The sequence below is a fragment of the Podarcis filfolensis genome, assembly GCF_964270895.1.
Source record: "Podarcis filfolensis genome assembly, chromosome: 14".
In the NCBI taxonomy this organism is placed as follows: Eukaryota; Metazoa; Chordata; class Lepidosauria; order Squamata; family Lacertidae; genus Podarcis; species Podarcis filfolensis.
The window spans coordinates 29,109,334-29,124,660 of record NC_139616.1 but is presented as its reverse complement, the minus strand read 5'-3'; the positions used below and the strand labels follow the sequence as shown (position 1 = coordinate 29,124,660).

Sequence of the window (15,327 nt, the reverse complement as noted above, 5' to 3'; positions counted from 1 at the left end):
GCTGGAAAACTTTAAAGTAGGGATGCAGAAAAGGGAGGTATGAGGAAGTCGATGAAAGAAGGTCTAAGAAAAAATGTGAAGAAATTATACGTGTTTATATGTCTGTTTGTTTTTGTATTGTTTTGTATTGTCTATTATTATGTGTTAAAAAACCAATAAAAATTTTATAAAAAAAAAAAAAGGAATTAAGACCATATCACATGGTGTGCATTTAGAAATATCATTTTCATTTGTTTAAAAGTGTTTCCTTTTGTTGAATCCATAAGGGGGCTCGCAGTACAATTATAAAACAATAAACAGGCTAAAAGGCTAAAATAAAAATACAGCATAAGGTCAAGACCAACAACTCAAAAAGCACTCAGAAGTATGACAATGAACAGAACTTGTGCCAAACCTCAGGGTAAGTCAAAGGAAGCAGGACTGCCCTCACTTGGTACCTAAAAGACATTAACAAAGGAGGCAGCCAAGCTTCCCTAGGGAGGCAGATTGTTCTCAGTGGTGGCACCCACCTTATGGAACTCCTTTCCAAAATTAAATATGGCTGGCTCCTACAAGTTTTAAAGAAAGCATGAAACACCATTCCCTTTCCCCCGACTTTTAATTGAAAGATCTATTTCAGCCTTCACTAAACCCTCCTGATATTTTGGTCCACAACTCCCATCAGACCCAACTTAGATTTCCATGATGAACACAAGAGCCTGCTGGATCAGGCCAATGGCCCATCTTGTCCAGTGTCCTGTTTTTGCAGTGGCCAACCAGATAATTGTAGGAAACCTGCAAGTGGGATTTGAGCACAAGAGCACTCTCCCCCTCCTGCAGTTTCCAGCAACTGGTATTCAGCAGCATGGACTGCAACTCCCACCAGCCCCAGCCCTCAAAAGCTATCACAATGCGACCCAAAAGCCATATCAACGCTCTAGCCATCTACACTAGCTCCCAGGAAGTAATCAAATAATGTGCTGTTTTTAACACTGCTTAAAATTTCTATTCCTATTTCAGATGCGGCAAGTACAGTAAAGCTCCTGGATAGTTAACTTCTGTTAACTAATCCTCAAGATTATCTCAATGCTCATGTACTCTCAGATCAGTGGCAGTTTAGGCAGACACTCGCATAGTTATCCAAATGCTTTCAATGCCAGCCAAATTGTTTGGATAAAGAATATTCTGTCCAGTCACTGCAGGCAAGCTGTTATGTGGAGGTGGAAGTTGGACCAGCGACAAAGTTGTGTCATATGTATTGCCACCCCTTAATGGAGTGCTTTTGCTCATGGACTCAAGACACCCGGGAACAGGAGGCTTGTAATGCTGTTCAGGTGTCTTGGGATGTGCATGAGTATGGACACAGGATGCTCCCTCCCACCCTGTCAATGGCCTTTCCTTGCTGTCAGCTGCACATCTGTGTTTAGCGATAGATTGGGGACCGCACAGCTGTGAAGATGGAAAAGGTACCCACAACTCTAATCCCCCTCCCCAGAAAATTATAAGATGTAATGAGCTTCAGGTCCATTTCCTTTACCACCGACCCAGATTCTCCTCCCATTTCTCTTTTATTCTGATCTCTAAAACCGATTAATTGTACTTTCTGTGGTACCAGCACAAACAAGCTAAAGCCTTAACCAGCCAGTCTCATGCACACAGTTAAGAGAGGCAGTCCTGTCTGCTCCTCCTGGATACAAAAGTGGAGTGTGGTCAGGAGGCTACTACCTGCATCCTATAGCTCCAGGAGGTTCTTGCATTGACAGGTGATGTGCCATTTGTCTGTATTTGCTACCTATTTTAATTTTAACATTGATACCCCTGCCTTTCAGCCTACCAGATATTTTCATGTCTAGGGAATTCTAATTTTTGCTATGTCTGCGTTTTGTCAACTTTTAAAAAGTTGAGTCTTTTACTGGTTTATAGAATGATAAAACACAAGCAGGTTATGCACTTGCCTTGCATATGATCAAACGTCCATTTATGCTTAGATAAGCACTGAAAAGGGAACCTTAGAGGCCTCTTGTTTGAAACAGGGACCCTGCCAGGGTTGGAGAATGTCATCCAGAAAATACCACTTTGCTTCAGGCTCCCCATCTGGTCCCAGCATTCTGTCACTGAGAGCTCCTGCCTATTTTGATACTGCTTAGCAACAGGATACACACAAGGAGACTAGTGTGTACACCCTGTAGAGCAAAGGTAGGAAGCCCTTTTAGACTAGTGGGCTCATTCTGAAAGGTCACTGGGGGTGCCAGCCATAGAGAGGATGTGACATAATACAAAATGAGGGTGTGGTACAACATAAAATTAAAAAGACCATTTCTTACAACCTTAAGCTTACCATGGGAAGTCAGCTATGTCCTGATTACGGAGTGCGCCTTCTCTCTCTCTCGTGAACCACCCTGATTTTTATACAGTTGTACCTTGGTTGTTGAACGCCTTGGTACTCGGACGTTTTGGCTCCTGAATGCCGAAAACCCAGAAGTGTTCCAGTTTCTGAATGTTTTTCAGAAGCCAAACGTCTGACACAGCTTCCGATTGAGTGCAGGAAGCTCCTGCAGCCCACTGGAAGGTGCGCCTTGGTTTTCGAATGGTTTCAGGAGTCGAATGGACTCCCAGAATGGATTAAGTTCGAGAACCAAGGTTCTACTGTATTGCACATTAAGGCATGCAGTGCAAGATTCAGGCACACATGATGAGTAAAATAATGGGAGGGAAATAGTTCTGTCTCATTTATTTATATGTGCTCCTTAGCTCACTGAATCCTGCTTTGAAGACTTACCTGAAGCATCAACAGATACAGATACAGAGAGAATGATTATGAGTATGATTAATACCCTGCCTTTTTCCTCAACAGGACTCAGCTTGGCTTACAGATAAAAATAAGAACTGCTATAAGCATAGAAAAAACAATAATTAAAAAAAAATTAAACAGAGGCAGAATTAAAACTATATACGTATCTAAAATCTATTAAAACCAGGGAGTGTTCTTTCCCAATACTTGGGAGGATTTAGGTAACCCCTTCAGGAGCAGACTCTTATGACTGGTCATTTGAGCACTCCAAACAATTGGCCCACAATCCAGAACAGCACACAATTCTACGCTCTCAATGGGGCTTTTGACTTGGCCAGCAGCCTCTGTACTGCACAGAAAACTACTTTTGAAATAGAGAGCAAACTGCAAGAACCTCCTGCCTGGCACCGACTGCTTCCCTTCCCCATAGGCAGGCACTGCCCTATGGACATCTGCATGCCTGCAATTCCTGACCCACACATGGAAGGGCTGTCTTGTGCCCTAGTTTATGGCAATGCGCAGAGAAAGAGGCTTCGTAGTTATTAACAGGCAAAGTATTAAAATTTCAAAAAGTTACTCGAGCTATTTTCAACTCTGGAAGGTTCTGTCTCTGTGACAGAGAACCTGCTTTGCATGCTGAAAGTGCCAGGTTCAATCCTGGATATCTCCAGGTACAGCTGGAGAAAGATCCCTCTCCAAAACCCTGGAGAGCTGCTGCCAGTTGGTGCAGACACTTACTGGGCTAGATAGGCCTCAATGGTCTAACAAGGCAGCTTCCTATGTTTCTCCTGTTGACATAATCTTAATATGAAAGGGCCTGCTTTGTAAAAGTTCTCCGCTTTCTGTTAAAAGCCATACTGAAATCCAGGACAAAGTCTCCCAACCATAAAAACCTTGTGTTTTATTTTGACGGCACCACAGGCCATTGCAAGGCGGGTGATTTGTCACAGGAAACTCCTCCTTGCTTACAAGCCTATGATCTCACCCAGTTTGTGGGCCACTTGTGAGTACGACGGAATGCCCTGCCATCCTGAGAAACATGGGCAGTGGAACATATATTCCCAATGCAATTTTGAGAACAGAATTTCACAGTCTTGAGGGGTAGAAGGGAGGAAAAGCCATGACTGCAACTGAAGAAAACACATTGCGTACAACCTGAAGGTGCTTTGACAGCCTTAGTTGATTCGGAACTGCAGTAAAAGGAACTGCAGGCAAGGCAACATCTGCAAAAGAACTTGAGAGGACTGCTGGAACCATGTAGTCCAGCATTCTGTTCCTACCATGGCCAAAGGGAGACCTGCAAACAAGACATGAGTCCAACAGCACTCTCCTTACTTGTGATCCCCAGCAACTAGTATTCAGAGGCATAATGCCTCTGACAGCAGAGGTAGAACACAGTCACACTAGACAAACAAACCCATTTTGGGATTTGGAAACCTTCCTCAACATTTCCCGATGACCTTCTGGCTGCTGGAGCAGTTGGAAGCTGAGCCCAAGAGGGGTCATTGCTCCTGGCCCCATAAATACACTGTCACACCTACCCATACCTGCACCAGCTGCATCAAGACCCATTCCAAGAACTCCCACCTGAAGGCACACCTGTGGACCCATACAGGGTAAAAAAGAAGTCAAGATCTTACTGCCTGTGAGTGTGCTGCCTGCCGCACTGAGCAAAGAAGCCCCTTTCCAGAGAGGGGATGTGATCCAGCACAGGGCTGCTGCTCAACAGCTCTTTCTGATATTTTGAATAACTATGACTACTGAACTTTATTAATTGTTTTAATGAATGTGTTGTTGTTTGATTTTTATGCTAATGTGTTTGATATTACAGTGACTGCAATGCTTGTTGTTTTAATGCTATGATTGTTGTGAGCCACTTTGAGCTCAACGCTTGTTGTTGGAAAAGCCTAATACAAATGTCATATCAAATCAAATATGTGTAGACCAAAATTCACATACAGCCAGCCAGCCAGCCAGCCAGCCCACATAATGCTTGATGATGTAAATGCCAAGTGTGTGCCACTGAACTCATTCCTGAATAAATGTTTAGCACTACTGAAGCTTTTGGCACATGAAGACGTCATTTCTATTTTAAAATTATAGGTGCAAGTTGGAGCTGTTGTAGCAGCAACTAACATGGGAGGGAGGGGAACCACACCCAAATCCTTTTGGCAATAAGAGATTTTGTGGTTTAATACTTTCAAAGTTCTTAGACCACCCACACATTCAAGTTTGCTTTCATGCCTACAACTTTTTAAAAAACCACACAAAAAGATAATCCTTTTTATAGCAGCTTTACTTTGTGATTTTCAATCTAATAAGAATTTTACCATCGGCTCCCTATTCTCACCTGCTACTTCAGGGGTGGGGAAGTTTTTCTGGCCTGTAGTCACATCACTGTGATACCAGGTGTCGCTGTGCTTTGAAGACCCAATTATTTGGACTTCAATGTGCAGCATGGGGGGCTGCTTAAAAGTTCTTCTGCAAACAGCCCTTTGTTGCTCCTCCGAAAGCCAGAGGTTCTATAGCTGACAGTAGTGAAAAACACTGAGTGGTCAAGCAGAACCAACAAGAATGCAGTTCCTTCCCTGCTAAATTCCACTGTAGTTCACAGCCAAAGCTGGCTTGTTCATAAAACCAGACCTAGAGCTGGACTGAAATTCTTGTAGATGAAGAATGTGAAACCTGTAGCCCTGGGCTTGAACTCTCATCAGTCCCCCAGTCTGCATGGATAATGGCCGGGGATAATGGCAATCAAACAACAGCTAAAGGACAGAGGGCCACAGGTTCTCCATTCCTGATCTAGATAACTTGTCTCATTCATGAAATATCTCTGGTGGCCTACTGGCCCCAGGTTGAGGACCTTGCCCAGAAATTCAATGTTAGAGATTTGAAAGAAATTATCCAGTCTGGTGTTATTAAGGGAAGGTTTGGTTTTTTCAATGGATGTCTCACTACAGCCTCTTTAAACATGCTGAAACCAAATGTTCCCACAATTAGGCATTTACCACTCCCACCACCCACTCAGTCAGTCCATCTCTGGCCACTCTAATTAACCAAGCTGAGCAATGTCAAGCACACAGGCAATTGTCCTTACTTCTCCAGCAATCCCTTCTGCATCCAGCCCAATGGAACATGCAAGTGCCAAAGGGGCATTTACCAGTATTGCTCAAATTGCAACTTATACATTTACACAGTCAGTGTGCCAAGTGCCAAGTAAATTAGTCACAGTAGGCTATCAAGCAATCTTCTCATCTTCTCTGTGGCTAAGATATAAAAGACCTTTCAGAATTAGTGAAATGCTTCTTAAGACAAGTTACCGTATTTTTTGCTCTATAAGACTCACTTTTTCCCTCCTAAAAAGTAAGGGGGAATATGTGTGCACGTCTTATGGAGCGAATGCAGGCTGCGCAGCTATCCCAGAAGCCAGAACAGCAAGAGGGATTGCTGCTTTCACTGCGCAGCAATCCCTCTTGCTGTTCGGGCTTCTGAGATTCAGAATATTTTTTTTCTTGTTTTCCTCCTCCAAAAACTAGGTGCGTCTTGTGGTCTGGTGCGTCTTATAGAGCAAAAAATAAGGTATATGCTAAAAATGTGGAGGACAAAGTTTTTTATGGAAGACAACATAGAGCGGTAAAAAACGCTTATACAGTTGTAATCAAAATTATTCAACACCCATTGCAAATCAGGTTTATTATCAAAATTTACAGACTTTCAGTTGTTTGCAATGAGCAAATCAAACAAAAGCAATTGAAATAGTTCAACGCAACAGATGCTTCAAGTGGTTTTCCCAAATTCAGCTGAAAAGAGGTGAGGTGATAGCCGTACCATACTAAACCCTCTGGAAAGAATAAATTAGGCACTTCACCATCCCTGTTAACAAGCCTGGTGCACAAAGAATTCTGATGCTGACTAATAAAATTTGGTCCTAGTGCCGAATATTTAGTAACATTTTTCCACCTGGGAAAGTTCAATCAAGAGGCCTGGGGTGCTTATAGATGGGCAATGTGAGGAATGTTTATCTAGGGCATGGAAGACTTTTTTGTTGGCTCAAGGAGTTTGTAAAATCAACACCCAGAAGAGCAGTGACGAAACCCCTCCTCAAATATTTATGCTTGTACTGTCAAAAGCAAATGGGCTGCTTGCTGCTGTTTCACTTCCTCTCAGAAATACACCTAAGTTAGGCTGTTAGGAAGCCTGAAAGGGAAGTGATTCAATGCAAAGTCAGTTGCTTTGGTCACTCCTAATGATACAAAAATGGTTTGCTTCGCACTTACTAGTTCCCTCTGCTCTCCCAGGTTTTTAACACACACGAACTGCGGAAATGCAACTGCTTTGGGTGGGCATCCAGCAAAGTGCTTCTGCTGGTGCAAGGATTTCTACTTGTGCAACAAAACTTCCTCTCCCCCTAAATCTGTTCTGGGGTTTCCCCCACCACACCAGAACATGATTTGGGGAAGGTGCGGGGTGCAGGGGGGAAAGGAAGGGGAAGTTGCATTCTACAAGCGAAACTCCATGTGCTAGCTGAGGCACATCATTGGATGTCACCCTTATAATTAGGAAAAGAGGTGACTAAACATAGAAGTCACCCCAATGGATCAACAGATGACATCTTTGGCAACTTGCCAGTCCTTGGCAGTCAGTATCAAACCATCATACAACTGCATAGATTTATTGTGTCATGATCAGCTTGTCCTATTGTTTTCAAGGGGACCCAAGTTAAATTTCCTTTAGATCCAACCCTATATGTTTGCATTAAGTTGAGATTCCATTCAGAAGAATTTTAAAAGAGAAATGCACTTAAAAAATGGATTTCTTAAAACTTTATTCATTCATTTGATGCATTTCAAACTACAGGTATCTAACAATTCCCCCAAAATCCTAGAGTCAGATGTCAAATCTGAACAGAATACAATCCTGAAATTTTGTTTTGCTTTGAACAATTTGCCATAACAACTGATGTGTCATTTGAAAACTTTGTCTTCGGTTTCTCAATCCTGTGCGCCTCATCACAGGACTAACACAGGGCTCTCCTTGGTCTCTGGCTGAGATTACAGCACTTGGGATATCAAATCGCTGGCTGGTAAAAGCACAAGCCGAACGTTTACAATTCACAAAGTTGAGGCAGGCAGACTGGCCTCTAGAACAAAGCGAGAAGCCACTGAAGTGCAGCTGTCAGAGAGACTGAACAACCTTATTAGTTATAAATTTATTAAAGTAATCAGCATGGCATGGAACACACCCACCCTATGAACGTATTATCATACACAGCACTCTTGCCTAAGCTGGCTTGAACAACCACAGTGATATCATCCCCAGAAGCTTTGTTAACGCTAATTGCGGAGATGGCTAAATCCAGCAGAGTTTTCACATCATATGAACACAAAGCACCACCACTCAGGATTTGTACACCACACGATCACAAAGCGCATACATTGGCTGCACATATCTTCCCACAACAAGGCTTACAATTATGTACAGAGGGCTTGATGTTTATCCCCATAAGTAGGTGGGGAAGTGGAAGCAGAAAATATGTCCCACTACTGAAACATGGGCTTTACATTTTAAGAAGTAGATAACTTCAGTGCCTTTTGTTGCAGAGACTGAGGAAAATCCTGTCCCTAAGTACGAGGACAATAAGACAGAGAATAAGTAGTTTCGCTTTTGATATCGTTTAATGAGTGGTACAACAAAAGTTCAAGAGTGCAGGTTGCTAGTCTCAATAAATCAAGTCTAAGGCACTGCCAGGACAAAACCATCAGGGTTTTAAACCAAGTAAACTTCTGCATCTTAAAATGCAGAGAAATTTCAGAAGAAATTTAGACTGCTCTATATCAGAAAAAAATAGAGCTGAAAAAAGCGCACACAGGCAGGATCAGATTCCAGACTGAACTACTGCCAAACCTCACAAGCTCAGCAGAGTTTCAATTGGGAGCAGATTCAAAACATTCTTGAAGCAGAGCCTGTGGAAGATTAACGAACGTATTAACTTCAGTTTTCTCCTGCATTGCAGAAGATTTTAACATTACTGTCATTAATTCAGCACTTGTACAGGAGCAACTCAAATTGAAATGCTAAATATCATACATTACTGGCTTAATATATGAGGTAGTATAATACAATGAAATGATTCACCCAGCTGCAGAAGCCTTCTCTGCTGACTGTTTAATCGGCTGGAATGAAAAGTGTACACAGAAATGAACACTGCATCTTGAGTGACAGATTGCTGCCTACAATGCAAGATGTAAATCTAGCAAGAAAAGAAACATGGAATAATGCCTGATCCAACAAACTGAAGCTTTCTTTCCATTCTCAAATCACTGACAGAACAGGAAGAGTAAAGGAAACTGTAACCAGCTCACTCAAACAAAGGACAAGAAAAGTCTAATTAGTTATATATTTGATGCAGGAACCTTGGAATCTGAAGCATTTTTACAGCATAGTTTAGACCAGTGGGAGGGAGTGTCCAGATGCTCTGAACTACAACTCCCATCAGCCTCAGCCACCACGGCCATTTTGAATTACAACTCTCATCAACCCCAGCCAGTATGGCAGTGCTGGCTGGGGCTGATGGGAGTTGCAGTCTAAATCATCTGGAGGGACCCAGGTCAGGAAGACTGACTTAGACCAACTTTAAATTTATACACTATGAATCAAACTGGGAGGCGTAGAGCAGCTTTAGAACCTGAGCATGCTTTGTAACAATGAAAAACTTATTTAAGGGGAGCCATGCTACCTCACCCAAGGAGCCCTGCGTCATCTCAAAAACTGATATAAGGTTTTAGTCCATCCTGTTGTTGGACTACAACTCTGATCATTTTTAGTCAGCATGGCCAGGGGCCAAGGATGATGAGAGTTGTAATTGAACAACATCTGGGGATCCAAGGTTGAGAAGGCTGCTTTAGTCTAACAAAGCAGATGTATGATGTGGACAGATAGTGGAGCACCTGCCAGGCAACTGTACCAAATAAAATTTCTAACTGGGAGGTGGGATACAGGTGAAGTTCTAGTTACTTTGGAAAGGAAGAAACATCTTATGAAATCTGACAAATGCTGACAGGACAGGGTGAGATGACAAGAGAACTTCACTCTTTTCCTGATGAAGATTCCAACCTGCTTGCATGAGAGTAGGGTCAGTGTTGCAGCCTTGCTTGGCTACCACCTGGCTGCCTTCGTCTGGGGCGAGTGGGCTGTTCCGAGTGCGAGTGGCAGGGACACCAGGGCTGGCTCTGCTGGGAACAGGTGCCCTTCTGGCCCCCAGTAGAGCCTGGTCAATAAGCCTGAGTCCCCTGCATCTCATTCGGCCTTTAGAAAGCACAGCAAGGGAAATAAGAAAGGAAAATATAAGGCTTACAGTGCAAACCAACACACACAGTTTGCAAAGACTTCCCATTTCAGTGAAACCCCCTTTCTTGCAGATCCTCATGTCTCTGAACTGTGAATTCGGAACAGTATAATCAGTAGTATTCAACTAAAGTATACTCAAAGTAGACCCACTGAAATGAATGAACACAAATTAGTCCCGTTCACTAACTTCATTGGGTCTATGCAGAGTAAACCTTAGTTGAACACCACCCAATTCTCTTAATTATGTATTTGTTCACAGTGGTCACTTATGTAGATATAAGGGTTAAGATAAGAGCCCTGCCCTCCATCTCCATTAACCCCAAGTATTAAATGGAAGAAAGAAGCAAGGCAGGTTTGCTAAACTGCAGGACAGGTTATGAAGAAAGCTGCTTAAGTGTTATACTAAGCAAGCATGCGACTCTAGCCAAAGTTTTAACATAGCTGACCGTCAACTGTTCTGCCTTGCAGTAGCTTGAGAATGTAGCCTAGTCGTATATTTAAAGTCAAACACCAGGAGGAGATGCACAGTCCCAGTTCCTATTCATAGAGCCTGAATACAAAAAAAATCAGAGCCTGACAGCTCCCAAATATTATTCTATCAGCTATGAAGCATGTCAGGCAACATCCTTTTACCTCATGTTCTTCCACAAAAAAAGTACACTAGTAGTACTACCTTTATTTAATTCTGGAAACCCTCCCAGCAGTCTAAGAAAGTGTGTGTCACATGCTGAAACTGCCCACCAAATTTCTGGAATCTGAGATGTTTTGTGGTGCAGCAGCATCCTCACCACTGCCTTACAGGGCACCGTATTTTAATGATGCTATTGCATGCTAAGTTCCAGCAAGGAAGAGTCAACTTCCTATCATAATTCTCCAGACTCAATCAAGTACGCCCCCTTGGCAATATCATTTGGACGTCAGATAACAATAGCAGAGATATCATCTCAATTGTTGCCCCATAAAGGAGAACTCTTTATTACCAAGAAGAAATGTCAAAATGTATTTCAGAAGTGTTACAATTTCTGTAAAAAATATTCAGGTTTGAATTTGATGCCAGAAGCTGAGTAGCGGTGGATATTTTAGATGTATCTTTTTGAAACAGGCAAATTTTGTGCAATGGTCAGTTGTTTGCTTTTGAAGGATTTTTAAGGACCCTGAGCCTTCCAGTCATTAGTGTGCACACAATTTTAATAATTTATTTTCAAGTGAAACAAATTGTGCTAGGAATATTCTGTTTTATTTAATTTATCATCATCATCATGGGCATCCTTCAAGAAAAAGCAGAGTATATGGGATTCCCTAGGTGATCCCCTGCCAAGGTATTGCAAATTGCTTTGAGTCACTTTTATGAGCAAAGTGTCCAAATAATAAGGTAGCTGGAATCTGCTCAGCTTCACTGGGAATTTTCAAATCATGACTAGGAACCAATGAAATATGAGATCTGACCTGAAGATTTATCCCTTTTGGGGAAACATGCTTTTGCATGCTTCAGTAAGTCAGGTGAGCCTAGAAAACACCACTTCTATTAAGTGCTTCCTTTTATAACTGAAACAGGAAATAAATGAAAAATCTCTTTCAAAGTTCCTCCTTTATCTCTGAATATGCTTAGTGGTAATTTGCATGAGTAAGTGCACAAGCATTTTTAAGTGAGCACCGCTCTTCTGGATAGCATGCATTATAATGCTCTGTCTGGCAGAAGAATGCAAATTGACAGCTACTGCTAAGTACACTCAGAGAATGCCTGCAATAAAATTAAACTGATAGCAAAAGCTCCTCAGTGACTGTAGCAAAGGTCCCTGAACCCCACCCTAAGTTCACATTGCTGCAGTCAAAGGTCACCTTCAAACCTGTACACTCCACTCACATTGTCACATTATCTCAGAGGCTTCAAGAAGGTTTTCCTCAATTTTCTTTCCAAGGGGAATGTTTTGTGTTCTTTACTAAACCTGAACAGCCTGAAGTCAATCTGAACTGCACAAAACAGCGATAGAATGATTTTATCTTAACAGGTAGTGCAGCTATAGAGCCACGATAGTTTTAAAAAAGGCAAGTCCTACAATGGCAAAGACACTGAGCTGAGAGCCAGGAAGTAAGTGGCTTATATTTTACCTCCATTTCTCTACCATGCGGGGGCCTTGGGCAAATTTTCCCTGCCTTGCCCCCCGGGTATAATACTACTGATAACATTCCTATATGAAGATGGCTGAAAGTACACAGTTCTATAATAAAATTTTATGTCCCAAAGATGACAGGGAGAATAAGAGGAAATTCTGTACAGAAAGTCAATAAAGATTGGATAATATTTAAAAAGTATCTTAAAAACTACTGTGACAATGTTAATCTCCTGGCAGACTTAGAATGAATCTTGAATTACATTCTGAAATATAGTGAAAGTATATAGGATAATTTTCCTGATAACAAATGGGAAAAAGAAAACTAAAAATATATATATAGACTAACCAAATGTAAAATAGCACAATGAGATGAATTGGAAGTTAGTGTTTAGGGTGTGTATATATCGTAGTGTTTGTAGTGTGTATGGTATGTATTGTCTGAGATAAATGTTATAAGTTATGAGTAAATTGATATAAATTGATGTATAATAAAGGTTATTTTAATAATAATAATATCCCATTTTTTGTGAATTGCAAATAATTAAGTGGTATATAAGTGCATAAGTAAATAAGTGCATTCATTAAGTCAGGAGTGGGGAATCTTTTTCAGCCTCGGCACCCCATTTCCTCACAGCCAACCTTCCAGGGGCCATATGATAATGATGAGAGGGGCCAGTGTGGGTGCAGCAACAGGTGTGACTCTTACCTTTGCACTGTAGGCTATATTTCACGTTATACAAAAGTGAAAGGCTTTTATAGACACCTATCCACACCTCACAGACAGCTACTGAGGGGAGTGGCCTTTGGAAAAGGGATGTGGCACGGGAAGGGGCATGACATAGCAGAGCCACAAGAGTCAGATAGAGAGGTCTGGAGGACTGCATTTGGCCCCAGTTCCCCATACCTGCATCCAGTTTTTGAACACTCTAAATTGCTTTATTAATAAGTTGCTTAGAAATAAATCCACTAGTTGACATTGTTATTAAAAATGAATGTCAAAGCATAATACTGATCATAAGCACTAGAAGTATTTAAATGGCTTGTTCTGGTCATTACAACAGCCCTGTAAGGAAAGGTTAGTATTATCAACTTCATGTTATAAGTAAGGGCTGAAGGAGACTTGCCTAAGGTCACCTAGCAAGTTCATAGCAGATGTCAAATTTGAACTAGGAACTTCCTGATATGTAAGCTAAGCATGTTCTCCACAGTGCAACCAAGCAGGTGGGAGATCCTGAGCAAACATGTCCCCACACCCAACCCTGCCTTATTTAGTATTTTGTGTGATCTAACAGATTATCGTCTCAGTGATCTGGAGGTAGTGGAGGAAGAGAACCCAACAATCTCTGCAGCGCTGCAGGAAAACAAAAGTAGTGAAATGTTCCTCACTACAACACATTATCACTTCAGAAGTATTATTAACCCACTTCAGCAAAGCATTCACTGGTTGCCCCATTTCAACCAGGAATGTGTTTTCTAAAATAACTGATCAAGTTGTCCGGGCACCAAACAGAGTTTATTTACCAAACTGAAGTGAGCCCATGAGTCAATGTGCCAGCACTTAAGCATACAGAATATGATGTCTTGCATGCTCCAGGAACCACCAAGAACACAGCTTAAATGCCTATTTTGCTGCTCAGGTAGCAACGATGGCCAAGCTGTGTTTAGTTCTCAAACTGCAGCCATAGCTGGAGAAGATAGGCCTAGCCTCAGTCACCCATGCACTGGCTACATCAGAGCTCGGCTGCTAACAATGTTCTCTTCGTGAGGCTGCTCTTCCACAGTGGTACCTTGGGTTACATACGCTTCAGGTTAAAGATGCTTCAGGTTACAGACTCCGCTAACCCAGAAATAGTACCCCGGGTTAAGAACAGAAATTGTGTTCCAGCAGCGCAGCTGCAGGCCCCATTAGCTAAAGTAGTGCTTCAGGTTAAGAACAGTTTTAGGTTAAGAACGGACCTCCAGAACGAATTAAGTTCTTAACCTGAGGTACCACTGTATAGACCTTGGAAGCTACAATTGGACCCAGAATTGGGCACAGAGATTTGCTCAGTATCATGCCAATTCTACATTAATCACACTGGTTATCAATCTGTTTCTGCGCTCAGTTTAAGTGATTGATACTGACCTTCAAAGCCCTAAATGACCTAGGACTGGGTTGACCTGAACCCATTTGAATCTAACTGAGCTTTAATATTGGCCCTGCTCTCCAGCTCATCATTAAGATCAGACTGGAGTGTGCATGAGGAAGAATGAGCTGGCACAGAAATACTTTCTGTTTAGCTAACCTCTGTTGGTGAGAGAAGGAAATCCTTCTGGTGATACTTCATAACAATCATCCACCCTACTCCTGAGGTTGAAAGCAGGTAACAACATTTCCTCCTCCTTTTTGCATCATCATGCTTAGGTAGGTTTTCATTAGCATAACTACAGAAGGAAAGACAAGACCAAGGATCAGTAAAGACCAGGTGATCCATGGCCAGCCAAAACATCAGGTCTTCCAAATCTACTGAATCAGGAATTTGAAAATTAGAACACTTGAGGTAAAGGCCATTTGCAACCAAGCAGATCACCAGGATGAGGACAGCAGCTGTCTATGTCTATAAACTTTTCTTGCTCACCTAGCCTAGCTCACCACCAGCCTTCATCTGGGGTTCAAAGCAAATAAGAACCACACTCACAAAAAACGGCAGGAACACAGAAAGCAAATGCCATTTCCTCTTAAAACCAGGTGGGGCACTTTTAAGAGGCTTCGGTACCCCCCAAAAAAGAAACTTTTGGCAAAAAAGTAGATATGAAAAGGACTGCACTGTAATGCTAAAAACACTTCATTCCATTTTCTTTCCCTGTGTTTCCTTGGGTCTAATTCTAAATAAAATGACCCTTGGCAGAGCCCTTCCCTCTTTGTATGCCGGCAGAATCATCACCATAGCACCTAATAATAATAATAGATGCCTCTAAGAGCACATGCTTGAAATTGTAACCATTTATCATTGTTTTGGGTGTGGATGTTTGTCATGGGGGAAACACAACTTGCTGGCAAGGCAAAGCATGAGGAGAAAGACTCTGGACTTAATAGTGTTGCATGAAGCAAGAAGA

At 42.0% G+C, this 15,327-nt stretch overlaps 1 protein-coding gene across 8 annotated transcripts in view; it reads right to left on the bottom strand.

Moving 5' to 3' along the window:
* ARHGAP17 (Rho GTPase activating protein 17) overlaps positions 1-15,327 on the bottom strand; it is a 60,674-nt gene that overhangs the window by 44,302 nt on the left and 1,045 nt on the right. The gene's annotated exons all lie outside the window — the stretch shown is intronic.